The sequence below is a fragment of the Perognathus longimembris genome, chromosome 3, assembly GCF_023159225.1.
Source record: "Perognathus longimembris pacificus isolate PPM17 chromosome 3, ASM2315922v1, whole genome shotgun sequence".
Classification (NCBI taxonomy): domain Eukaryota; kingdom Metazoa; phylum Chordata; class Mammalia; order Rodentia; family Heteromyidae; genus Perognathus; species Perognathus longimembris.
Window position 1 is genome coordinate 75260629 of NC_063163.1, and position 13923 is coordinate 75274551.

The 13923-nt window shown below is 45.0% G+C and overlaps 1 pseudogene; it reads right to left on the minus strand.

Moving 5' to 3' along the window:
* Positions 1-4576: 4576 nt before the first annotated feature.
* LOC125347712 lies at positions 4577-8076 on the minus strand (annotated as a pseudogene).
* Positions 8077-13923: the final 5847 nt, after the last annotated feature.

Sequence of the window (13923 nt, forward strand, 5' to 3'; positions counted from 1 at the left end):
ACCACATATACAGAAAATGGCCAGAAGTAACGCTGTGGCTCAAGTGGCAGAGTGCTAGCCTTGAGCAAAAAGAAGCCAGGGACAGTGTTCAGGCCCTGAGTCCAAGCCCCAGGACTGGCCAAAAAAAAAAAAAAAAGACCACCGAGAGCCAGACGTTCCGAAATGCAAAAGCAAGGCAAGGCTTTATTCAAGCGGGCCGCAGCCCGGGCCTCGTCCTACCCACTGACACAGTGGAGGTTAGGAGGAAGCCCCGAGCTGGGATTGCACAGGGCTTATAAAGGCAAAAAACAAAGTTACAGCAATCAGGTGTTCAAGCAAGACAAAAAAACAAAGTTACAACAATCAGGTGTTTAAGCAAGCAAGATTAGGACACGGGTACAAATCCGATTGGCTCAGGGCTTGAGGCACTAGGCTCAAGGCATTCTGGGGGCAGTTAGATTTCTTGACCAGCTGGGCCCTAATAAACTTGCCCTGGGTTTACTCACAGCTTAAACAGACAACAAAATGGGGGCTGCCTGAAAATGGGGTTTACTTTAACTCTTCATTCCCCCCTTCAGTATCAACTGTACTATTTTACTTCCCTCAAAAGTCCTGATTTTCATCTTGACTTCTATGTGTTTTGCCACTGGTGATAACTGGGTGAGTACCTTATGCGTATTGCATGGGTGATAACTGGAGTACCTCATGCATATTGCACTGGTGTCCAACCACTGAGCTTCACTAGTAGCCTATTTACATTTCTTTAAATCAGTTGTGGGGCTTGAACTCAGGGCCCAGGTACTGTCCCTGAGCTTCTTTGTTTTAAGGCTAACACTCTACCACCTTGATCCATAGAGATACTTCTGGCCTTTCCTTTTTGTTTTTGCCAGTCCTTTTTTATTTTTTTGTCTTTTCTTTTTTGGTACTAGGGATTGAATCCAGGATGTTGCACTTGCTAGGCAAGCGCTTTGCCATTGAGCTACAACCCAGCCCAGTCCTGGGGTTTAGACTCAGGGCCTGAGCACTGTCCCTGGCTTCTTTTTGCTTAAGGCTAGCACTCTACCACTTGAGCCACGGTGCCACTTCTGGCTTTTTCTGTTTATGTGATACTGAGGAATCAAATCCAGGACTTCATGCATGCTAGGCAAGCACTCTACCACTAAGCCACATTCCCAGCCAAAACTTTTTTTTTTCTTTTTTGTAAATGTTTTATTGTTATTATAAAGGTAATGTACAGAGGGGTTACAGTTACATACATAAGGTAGTGAGTACATTTTTTGTCAAACTTGTTACCCCCTCCCTCATTTTTCTCCTCCTGTCCTTCCCCACTCCAAGTTGTACAGTTAATTTCTAACATATTGTCTTGTGAACATCATAGTTACATTGGTTCGCCCTTTGTCCTTTATCTCTCCATTTTAATGTTCCCCTTCCCTTCTCTAATTTAGATAAACACATATACAATACACAGGGTACCAAAATCAAATACAGTGACGACAGTGGATAAACCATGGGAAAGAAAAGAAAAAGAAAAAGGAAATACTTTCACATAGTACCTGAAAAATAACAACACTAATGAAAAATCCGGATGATCTGTGAGACCTAAGGGTACTTATGGACATAATGATTTTTTACAATCCTCACACCACATTTATTTGACAGCCAAAACTCTTTAATTGGATGGGCATAAGAACAGTGAATCATGGGGTTGGGAATGTGGATTAGTGGTAGAGTGCTTGCCTAGCATGCATGAAGCCCTGGGTTCAATTCCTCAGTACCACATACACAGAAAAAAACCAGAAGTAGCACTGCGGCTCAAGTGGTAGAGTGCTAGCTTTGAGCAAAAGAAGCCAGGGGCAGTGCTCAGGCCGTGAGTTCAAGCTCCATGACTAACCAAAAAAAAAAAAAAAAAACAAAATGTGTGCAAAAACTCTTGTGTAAAGCAAACACACATGTAGGTCTCTGTGGCTCATGGCCACACTCCTGTCAACCTGGGAGAGGTTGAAACAGGAGGACCACAGATAGAGGGGAGACCATTCCTAAGCCAGAAGTGGGCAGGGTGGCCCACACCTGATGCAATGTGGACACCACAGACACTAAGCAGATTGTGGTGCCATTGGCAGCCTGAGACAGAACATGTGCACGAGTGTCCCAGCAGCAGCAGCTCAACTTGATGGTACAATCTGTTATGTCAATAGGAAGGGAATCCACAAGGAGGGAGAAGGGGGTCTTGGGGCAGGCCCGAGGTGAATCAGGACCCTACTTGACCTTGTACACACAGGGATGCAGGCATGACACAACAGTAGAGCACCTGGCTAGCAGTTGCAGGCAAATGCCATTATGTTGAGCTCTTGTGCGCTCAAATTCTACCCACACTGGACACCAATGGCTCACACCTGTAATCCTAGCTACTCAGGCTGATATAAGGATCACAGTTCAAAACCAGCCTGGGTAAGAACTGCCCAATTATCCACACACAAAAAAGCTGGAAGTAGAGCTGGGCATGTGGCCTGGTGGTAGAGTGCTTACCTAGCATGAAGCCCTGGGTTTGATTCCTCAGCACCACTTATACGTGGCTCAAGTAGTAAAGTACTAGCCTTGAGCAAAAAGAAGCCAGAGACAGTACTCAGTTCATGTTGCAAACCGCTGCGAGCACCTTGTCCCACTGAGGCAGGGAGGAAAGCAATGATGGAGACTGGACCATGAAATCAGTTTTGGGGTGTCAGGGGACCTGTTGTGTGCCATCGGCAACAGATCCAGAGGGTCCCATGAACAGGTCTTTTATTCAACATCAAATAGAAGAATACATGCAGAAAACAAGGTAGCAGTTTCTTTGACTTTACTGACACCAGAGTGGTGGGAAACAATCCTAGGATTGGTGACTTCCTGAAAACAGGAGGTGAATGTGAGCAGAAACAAACACAATCTGGATAGGCTCCTGCCTGGCTCCAGAAGTCCTGAAGCTGAATCGTTTACACCCAGGGTGAAATCTGTGACCTCTGTAATGCTAAGGGCAAGCGATCTTTCTCAGGCAGCTGTCAGCCTTCTGAGAATCAGAGAATGGCATTCCAATTCTCTTTGGCAGACCTCATGGCCCTGAACTTACAGGTTCCCACAAGTTCAAGCCCCAGGACTGGCAAAACAAAACAAAAACAAACAAAAAAAAACTGAAGGTGTAGCTATAGCTCAAGTGGTATAACACTAACCTTGAGCAGCTCAGGGACAGTTTCTAGGCCCCAAGCTCAAGCCCCAGGACTGGGTCTGACACACACCACCACCACCACCACCACCACCACCACCCCGGCTGGCCTGGAACTCACAATCCTCCTACATTCGGCTTCCCATATAATTATAATGCCAAGTATGCAACACTACCCAGATGTCGGCTGAGAAGGGGTTTTTGGACTTTCCTCCAGGGATGGCCTCTCAAGTAATTAGGAATACAGTTGTGAGCTACTAGTTAGTCCCAGGTTTGGGAGTTATTTGTTTTGTCATTCTCTGAAGCAGAATCTCAGTAAGTACTTTAGGTTGCCATTAAACTTCTAATACATTGAGGTAAGCCTTGAGTAGATGCAACAATCACTTCCACTGCCCAAATGCCAGCAGACAGAGATGGCTACCATCCAACTTGGTGACATCAGCTGAGATCCCATGTATATTTCCACATGGGAAACAAACACTTTTGCACGTGTGTTCAGTTTTTCTGTATACTGTCTTCCTTCACTTGTGTGGATTGAGCTGAGCTGCACTCCGTGCTTCAAAGTCATTGCACTGTGAGGGATCAGCTGTATTTTGGTGAGCAACAGAAATGTCTACTGGAGAATTCACACTATTTTTTTGTAGGTTGTGGAGCTTGAACTCAGGGCCTCTTTGTGCTCACGGCTAGTATTCTGCCACTTGAGCCTCAGCACTGCTTCTGTTTTTGAGTGGTTCATGGGCGATTAAGAGTCTCACAGGGACTTTCCTGCCCAGGCTGGCTTCAAATCATGATCCTCATATCTCAGCCTCCTGAGTAGCTAGGGTTGCAGGTGTGAGCTACTGGTGCCTGCCAAGTTCACACATTTTATGTTTGTTTTCATTCCAGCATGAGTTCTTTCATCTTAGTAAAATGGAAGGGGATGACCAAGACATGTCCTCCTTGCTTCCATGTGTATGACTGGTAAAGGGAATGCTGATTAGAGCAGGGTTTTTCTATGGCACTTCCGTACAGTGTGTTCTCTGAGGAGTTTCCAGGTGTCTTGTGAGGATGATGACATCACTATGGCTTACACCACCAGGATCTCTTTGCACTGTAAGTTCTTTCCTAGTGCTGGGGGCAACTGAAGAGAATGAAGACTTTCGCACACTGGTCAGAGTGCATGGTTTTGTCTCAGGTGTATCTTTTTTTTTTTTTTTTTTTTTTGCCAGTCCTGGGCCTTGAACTCAGGGACTGAGCACTGTCCCTGGCTGTTTTTTGCTCAAGGCTAGCACTCTGCCACTTGAGCCACAGCGCCCCTTCTGGCCGTTTTCCGTATACGTGGTGCTGGGGAATGGAACCTAGGGCTTCATGTATGGGAGGCAAGCTCTCTTGCCACTAGGCCATATCCCCAGCCCCTCTCAGGTGTATCTTTTCATGTCTTTTAAGGAGAGAAGAGTGAGCAAAGACTTTCCCACATGTCTCACATGCATAGGGTTCATCCCCTTTGTGGATTCTCTCATGTGCTTTTAGGAGGTCAGAACGTGAGAAGGCCTTCCCGCACTGCACACACCCATAGAGCTTCTCTCCAGTATGTCCTTTCATGCCTCTTAAGAGTACTTAAAAAAGGGAAAGCTTTTCCACACTGCTGACATTCCAGTTTCTCTCCACCATTTCTTTCATGCACTTTCATGTAAAAATTCTGCCTAAAGCCTTTCCCACACTGCTTACATACGAATGGTTTGTCCTTACTGTGAGTCAGTTCATATCTCTGGAGGTGGCTGGACCTCAGGAAGGTTCTCCCACATTGTTTACATAAATAAGGCCTCTCCTGGGAATGAGTTCTTTCATGTATTTTGATGTAAAAATGACAAGGCTTTTCCGCACTGCATACACACATAGGATTTCTCTCCCGTGTGAGTCCTTTTGTGTCTCTTAAGGGCACTGGAAGAAAGGAAGGCTTTTCCACATTGTTTACATTCATGTTTCTCTCCAAAATGGAGTCTTTCACGGATTTTCATGCAAAACACTTGACTGAAGACTTTCCCACATTGCTTACATATATGACGTTTCTCTCTGTTGTGCGTCTCTTTATGTCTCTGCACGTGACTGGACCTTGTGAAGGCCTTCCCACATTACTTGCATAAATAAGGCTTCTCACCGGAGTGAATCCTCTCATGAACTTTAACGTAAAACCACAATTGAAGGCTTTTCCACACTGCTTGCACTTGTAAGGTTTCTCTCCCGTGTGAGTGCTCTTGGGTCTCTGGAGATGACTGGAACTAGTGAAGGCTTTCTCACACTGCTGACATGCATAGGGTTTCTCTCCCGAGTGAATCCTCTCATGTATTTTCACGTAAAAATAACAAAAGGATTTTCCACATTGCTTACATCCATAACGTTTCTCTCCACCCTGAGCTCCCTCATGTGTCTGAACCTGAGGTTTTTTTTTAGGACTTTTCTGCATAGCTTACTTTCACAAAGCTGCCCTCCATTGCAACTTCTTGCTTCACCATGTTCTTCAGACATGGATGGCTCCTCTTTAGTGTGAGTGCTTTTTTCTCGTGAAGGCTCTTCCATGCTGCTTATGTGGAGGGCTACTTCCTTTGACAGTGCTCTCATGGTTTTGGACAGAAGGGAGACACCAATGCGCCTCCTTAGATGGTTTATTTCCATAAGGCTTTTCTCTGGCACAACAGCATTCGTGGCTCTTCAAGTACTGGGAGAAAGAGCAGCCTCTCCTACATTTCTTGTATTAGTCTTCCGATTCCCACAGGGTCTGTGTGTGGTTGTGAGCACAGAGGGGCCTGCACAGAGATGAATGAGCAACAACAAGCTCCTTACCGTGGTACTGTTCACACGGGAGTAATCCAGGAGGAAGATTCTCAGTCACAACATGTTCTGGAATCTGCTGGCATGTCTTTCCATACTGATTGCTTTCTTCACATTCACAGAGTCTCTTTACCACATAACTTCTGTTAAACATGAAAAGAGAATTACAACTTTTTTTGTGGGGGGGGGGGCAGTCCTGGGGCTTGAACTCAGAGCCTGGGTGCTGTCCCTGAGCCTCTTTATACTCAAGGCTAACACTCGACCACATGGACCACAACGCCACTTCTGGCTTTTTCTGAGTAGTTTATTGAAGAGTCTCAGGGACTTTCCTACTGAGGCAGGCTTCAAAGCATGATTATCAGATCTAAGCCTCCTGAGTAGCTAGGATTACAGGAATGTGCCACTGGCAGCTGGCTTACAATAGTTTTTTTATTTAAAAAAAATCAGTTGTTTCCCAAAACCAGTGTTGGATCTCTGTCTTCTAAAATGATTTATGAACACCAATGAACTGAACGACAGCAGCAAGGCTGAGGTAAATGATTCCCCAAAGTGTGGAATTCACACATGGTGGTATAACACCACGGTCACAGACAGAAGGGGAACACTGTATGTTTAGTATAAATACTAATAATTAGGTACTGCTTAAGTGAAAAGGTATCCCTTAGGGTAAAAAGCATAGTGGCAAGCCAGGCACCAGGGACTGGAGGTTGAGACAGGAGGATCACAGTTCAAAGTCAGCCCAAACAGGCATGTCTGTGAGGCTTTTCTCTCCAATTAAACAGCAAAAAGTCAGAGGAGTAGCTGTGGCTCAAGAGGCAGAGTGCTAGCCTTGAGCAAAAAAGCAAAGGGAAAGTACCTAGTCCCTGCGTTCAAGACCCAGGACCAGCTCATCCACAGACACACATATACACACTATAGGTTAACATTTGAAATTCTTCAATATCCAGTATGCTGGAGATGAGGTTCAGTCTAAATCTAAAATTCATTTTCATTTCTTTCTTTTTTTTTTTTTTGGTCAGTCATGGGGCTTGAACTCTGGGCCTGGGCACTGTCCCTGAGCTCTTAGCTGAAAACTAGTGCTCTACCACTTGAGCCACAGTAGCATTTCCAGTTTTCTGGTGGCTAACTGAAGAGCCTCAAACTTTCCTGCCTGGACTGGCTTTGAAACACGATCCTCAGATCTCAGCCTCCTCAGTAGTTAGGATGGTAGGAGTGAGCCACCAGTGCCCGACCTCATTTTCATTTAATATATCCCTTGTATCCAAAGCCTGAAGTTAAAAGGAGGGGAAAAATGGAGCAATAGTTTTTATTTCAAACTATTGGAAAGTGTCTCTCCAAAGTTTGCTCAAGCCTAGCACTTTATTACTTGAGCCATACATTTACTTCTGACGTTTTACGTTTTGGAAGTTCAGTGGAGGTAAGAGTCACATGGACTTTTCTGCCCAGGCTGGCTTCAAACTGCCATCCTCAGATTTCAGTCTCTTGAGTAGTGGGATTACAGGCATGGGCCACAGGTGCTTGGCATGTGCTTAGTTTTGAAGGTTCTTACACTCCATGATATTTGAGGTACACAGTTTTTTCCAGTGAGGGCAAATTACCTTAGATTTCTGCTGGTAGTTTTGTAGCCATGTTCAATATTTCCTTCATTCTGTTTTTTCCCTAAAATTTAGTCACAAAGAAATCACTGTGATTTATTCAACATTATAGAAAAATCATTACATCACAGATGCATTTGTGGTATTTTATGATCATTCATGACCTATTCACCCCAGTATTCCATTTCCATATTCCAAGTTGCACATCAGTACTGGAGAGTATCACACAGTCATTTACTGATTGGAGGAGGGATGCCATGTTTACCTATAGCAGCCAGGTTCCTGAATGTTTCCCACATCACATCTTCGTAGAGCTTCTTTTGGAAAGGATCCAACAAAGTCCACTCTTCCAGTGTGAAGGTCACAGCAACATCCACAAAGGTCACTGGATCCTAAAATGCCCCACATACATATCCAAGAGTAATAATGAAAGCCACAGCACTGCACATAAATGATCACCTCCAAAGACTTTTGTATGGTCCCCTGGGAGGGATCCATGTAGATGCCCCTTCCTGTTTAAATCTCAGTCCAGTTACCTAGGTAACTGGCACACCTAGAGGTGGTTACCTCCCCCCACCTCTGAAGTCACATCCTAAATCCATCTGGAGACACCCTAATCCACCTGGACATACCACCCACCCCCTACCCTAGATAAGGCATGGCCCAGGAGTGTCTCTAGAGCCTGTCACACATGCCTTGGATTTAGCACCCGGCTCAATTCAGCTGAATAAAGTTCTCTCTTCTGCCCGAATACCGGGTGGAGTTTTCTCCATAATCCATGGTCTACTTGAAAATCTCTTACATATGGTGCTGTCCTTGAGCTCCCCCCACCACCACCCAGTCCTGAGGCTTGCACTCAGAGCTTGAGCACTATCCCTGGCTACCTTTTTGCTCCAGGCTAGCACTCTACCACTTGAGCCACAGTAGCAATTCTGACAGGAATTGGGTAAATGAACAGTACTACATGGCCACCTGTTTTGCAAACAGTTCCAACAATTACACTTTGGACAATGGGACTGCAACACCGCTCACAGAAAATTCCTACCAATTAGTACTTGTGAGAGCAAAAGCAGCTATCCTGAGACTGAAAATTATTAGACATGTGACAACAAAGTTTTGGATCCACTGGTAGCTGGAATGGACCTCACCAACAAAACACTGAAAACAGGCTTAGTGTTTTCCTACCTGGGTTGGCTTCAAAATGCAATCTTCAGATCTCAGCCTCCTAAGTAGCTAGGACTACAGGCTTGACACATGTTCTTACAGCACAAAGTCACCACCATTACACCTCTTGCAGAGATGTATAAAATTAACTCCCACAAAACACCTTTAACAGGCTGAGAATGTGGCTTAGTGGTAGAGTGCTTGCATACAGCCCTGGGTTTGATTCCTCAGTACCACATACACAGAAAAAGCCGGAAGTGGCACTGTGGCTCAAGTGGCAAATGCTAGCCTTGAGCAAAAGAAACTCAGGGACAGAGCCCAGGCCCTGAGTTCAAGCCCCAAGACTGCAAAAACAAAAACAAAAAACCTTTGGGAAACAAAAACTAGTTTACCAAGTTTACTAGGAACTGTGAATGTTATGGCCTAGTGGTAGAGTGCTTGACTAGCATGCACAAAACCCTGGGTTTGATTCCTCAGCACCATATAAACAGGAAAAGCTGGAAGTGGTGCTGTGGCTAAAGTGGTAGAGTGCTAGCCTGGAGCCAAAAAAAAAAAAAAGCCAGGGACAGTGCTCAGGCCCTGAGTTCAAGGCCCAGGACTGGCAAAAAAAAGAGAATATTATAGTTAACCCATATATGACAGAAACTCCAGCAGGATTTTGAGTTCAAGGCAGAATGGGTTACATAGTAAAAACAAAAAACAGGGAGTAGGGGGAAAAAGAAAAGGCTAATGAAAGAAACTGGTAGCCAGAGCATTGCAGGTAATCCTAGCTACTCAGGAGGCTAGGATCTAAGGATTTCAGTTTGAAGTTAGCCCAGAAGTGAAAGTCTGTGAGGCTCTAATTTTTGTGAGTGTATGAGACTGCACTTGGCCTACCTAGGCACTGTCCCTTGGTTTTTTTTACTCAAGAACAGCACTCTAGGGGCTGGGGATATGGCCTAGTGGCAAGAGTGCCTGCCTCATATACATGAGGCCCTGGGTTCGATTCCCCAGCACCACATATACAGAAAATGGCCAGAAGTGGCACTGTGGTTCAAGTGGCAGAGTGCTAGCCTTGAGCAAAAAGAAGCCAGGGACAGTGCTCAGGCCCAAAGTCCAAGCCCCAGGACTGGCCAAAAAAAAAAAAAAAAAAAAAAAAAAAGATAGAACAGCACTCTATCACTTGAGCCACAACTCCATTTTGGGCTTTTGTAACTGGAAATTATTCATCTTTTATCTGTTGAATAGCTGGGTAGGTTTTTTCCCCCATTCTGTGGAATGTCTCTTGGTTCTGGCAATCCTTTTTTTCTGTGCAGGAACTCACTTTATTCCCAGGTCGACCTGGATTGTGATCCCATTTGTGTTTCCTTTGAGGCTAGGATGACAGGCACCATCACACCCAACCAATCATTGAGATGGAATCTCAAGAACTGTTATGCCCAGGTTGCCCTCAAAACATAGTCCCCAAATCTCCACTTCCCAAGTAGCTAAGATTGCAGAATTGACCTGCCACATGGCATTATTGATAATAGCTAAACTATAGAATCAGGCTAAGTGAATGGATGAATCCGGTGAGGGAAAAAAAAGTAGTACACATAATAGAATTTTACCCAGCCATAAGAATAAACTTATGTTGCCTACTGCAAATGGGACAGAACTGGAAATTATGATGTTACATCAAGTAAGCCTATTTGCCAACATGTCTGACACCAAATATGGGACTGTGCTGACCACCAAAATGTTCAAGGGACGTTCTACAGGTTATTCTGACACCACAAAACGTAGCAGAGATTGCATGAGTTCAGGAGTCAGTGCCACCACACAGCCACCACTGCACACGCCAGTACAAAGTATGGGTTTACTCTCCCAGTCTCTTCCAGAAAGTCATAGTGGGGTGGTACCCTGAATCACCTCATTAACATAAATTTACACAGTGCCTGAAAGGGATTTATGAAAAAACAGTCAAAGACACTTGTCCATCCAAAAAATTTAAGGTGTTTAGAATCCTGATATCACAAAATGACACAAAGACCAACTTTAAAAGTTATACTACATTCCACACATCAGTTCTCAAATACACAAAACCTTGGGTCCACGAGCAGAACCTAAAAGTGTCTTTCTGTCATACCGCAGTTCTCAGACTTTCTCAACTGAGACAAGTTACACAATCTAGATCAAGGGCTGGGAATATGGCCTAGTGGCAAGAGTGCTTGCCTCATATACATGAAGCCCTGGGTTTGATTCTCCAGCACCACATATATAGAAAACAGCCAGAAGTAGCACTGTGGCTCAAGTGGCAGAGTGCTAGCTTTGAGCAAAAAGAAGCCAGGGACAGTGCTCAGGCCCTGATTCCATGGCCCAGGACTGGCAAAAAAAAAAACACAATCTAGATCAACAGAAAACAGGTGAAATGTTTTGTTCTTTTTTTTCCAATTGCTTCAATATGAGTAAATAGATCAAAGAATCCTGACCTTCCAAATTTAGGAGAAATAGAACAGAGCAAGCAAGCAAATGCCCTTTGCAATACAATTACAGGGCTCCTCCATCCCCTGTTTAACCACTGATATAACCACACATTTTGCAAATCCTCAATTTTTTGCCTCAAAAGTTATTAGCTAAGGGCTGGAGGTATGGCTCAAGTGGTAAGAGTGCCTGTGGGGGCCGAGCATCCGCGGGACCCGGGGATCTGGTCCGGCCCAGGAGGCCGCAACCTCTCTGCACAGCCGGGTCACCCTGAGCCGGGGGTCCCGGGCGGTGCGGAGCCGCCGGGTCGGTCCCGGGGAGACTTCCCGTATGTCTGGGGGCACGGTGCGGGCGGGCGCGTAGGGGTCCGCCGTCCCCGCCTCTCCTTTCTTATTGGCAAGGCCTGGGGTTAAAGGGAGACTTTCGGGAAAGGAGAAGCCTGTGGAAAGGAAGAAAGGAAAGAAATTCGCCCCCTGGAGGCTGCAACTGCTCCTAGTTCTGGGGTAGCCCCAGGCAGGCAGTTGCAAACTGACTACTAAAACTTATTTGTGGGGGGCAAGGCGGGGGAGGAGGTAACAAGTTGAACAAGAAATATACTCACTGCCTTATGTACAAAACTGTAACCCATCTGTACATCACTTTGACAATATTTTTTAAAAGTTCATTCATCACCTTTAACAGTGCTCAGTAGATTTTCTCGCTCCCCAGAATACAATATCATTCTAGGTTGACAACAGTCCCTCCCCCTACATTGTCACAGTCAATTGACATTGTTTTTTGTTTGTTTGTTTGTTTTTTGCCAGTCCTGGAGCTTGGACTCAGGGCCTGCACACTGTCCCTGAGCTTCTTTGCTCAAGGCTAGCACTCTACCACTTGAGCCACAGCTCCACTTCCAGCTTTTTCTATTTATGTGGTGCTGAGGAATTGAACTCAGGGCTTCATGCATACTAGGCAAGCACTCTACCACTAAGCCACATTCTCAGCCAGTTGACATTCTTTTTCAACATTGTTTTCCCTTGGCAGTGGCACTTGTTGGTTCTGGGCTAGCAGCTGAAGCTTCTCAATAATTCTAGACTTATAAGTTTACAGTTGTAAACCAATTCTGGGGCATGAACTCAGGGCTTGGGAGCCGACCCTTAGCTTTTTCACTCAAGGCTTGTGTTCCACCACTTGAACCACAGCTGTGAGATAAATCTCACACTATTTCCTGTCCAGGCTCAGCCCAGATTGCCACCATAAATCCCCCCTTGCACTCACCAAATTCTAGGAAGTTGAATTTTCTTTTCTTTTTAAAAGTAGCTCCCTTACATTAGTTTTATTCATTTATTTAGACCAGTCCTGAGGCTTGAACACACAGCCTGGGCACTGTCCCTGAGCTTCTTTTGCTCAAGGCTAGCACTCTATTACTAAGCCACATTCCCAGTCAAGGCCAAAAATTTTATCCTTGTATTTGCTCTTGAGACACCTAGCTCTGGGCTATTTTTCTTAACATTCGAGTTTCTCAAACTCCTCGTTTTACCAATTTAATATTGTGTGTATTCATCCAGCTCTGTCAGACACACCAGTAATCTAGAGTCATCATCCTATATAACACACTGGTAAAACTTCTCCCAAAATTCATCTCCAGGGGCTGAGGATATGGCCTAGTGGCAAGAGAGCTTGCCTCCTATACATGAGGCCCTGGGTTTGATTCCCCAGCACCACATATACAGAAAACAGCCAGAAGTGGCGCTGTGGCTCAAGTGGCAGAGTGTTAGCCTTGAGCAAAAGGAAGCCAGGGACAGTGCTCAGTCCCTGAGTCCAAGGCCCAGGACTGGCCAAAAAAAAAAAAAAAAAAAAATTCATCTCCAGCTTTGGATACTGGTTTTCTGTTGGAGTAAGTTCCTGATCCAACAGAATCTGAGAGTCAATAGCAGCTAAACATCTGGATTAGTATGTTTGTTGTATGTGTGCCAGTACTAGGGCTTGAACTCAAGGCCTAGGCATTGTCCCTTAGCTCCACAACTGGTGTTGCCACAGCTCCATTTTCAACTTTTTTTTTTTTTGTCAATTGTGGGGTTTGATCTCAGGACTTGGGAGCTTTCCCATGATCTCTTATGCTCACACTAGCAGTCTACTACTTTGAACCACAGCTCTACTTCCAGTTTTCTGATGGTTAATTGGAGTCTCATGGACTTCCCTACCTGGCTTGGCTTGTAACCTCAATAGTTATGTGTCACCGCCTTAAAAACTATCTAGGATTACAAGCACAAGCCACCACTGCAGCCCAGCTTAATGTGTGCATTTGTAGTTCTGTTTAGAAGCCCTGGCAAAATACCAGTTTTAGGGAGAGTTTCATGTACTGAATGAAAGATGGTCTTTTATTTTGTGAGTTCACTCCCCATTAAAGTGAGTCCACACACAGAGCCTGTTTCCTTCCAATTAAAACAAGTTCAACACATTGCCCTCAGAAATCCATGACACTGCTTTCAAAGAGATATGGAGCCTAAGTGAGGAAATAGGTGTTCCATGGAAACCTATGAAAGACAAACTGATTTATTACTATTATTATTTGGGTGTGTTTTTTTCCAGTCCTGGCACGTGGACTCAGGGCCTCAGCACTGTCCCTGGCTTCTTTTTGCTCAGCGCTAGCACTCTACCACTTGAGCCACAGCACCACTTCTGCCCTTTTCTATATTGTGGTGCTGAGGAGTCAAACCCAGAGCTTCATGTATATGAGGCGAGCACTTTACCACTGTG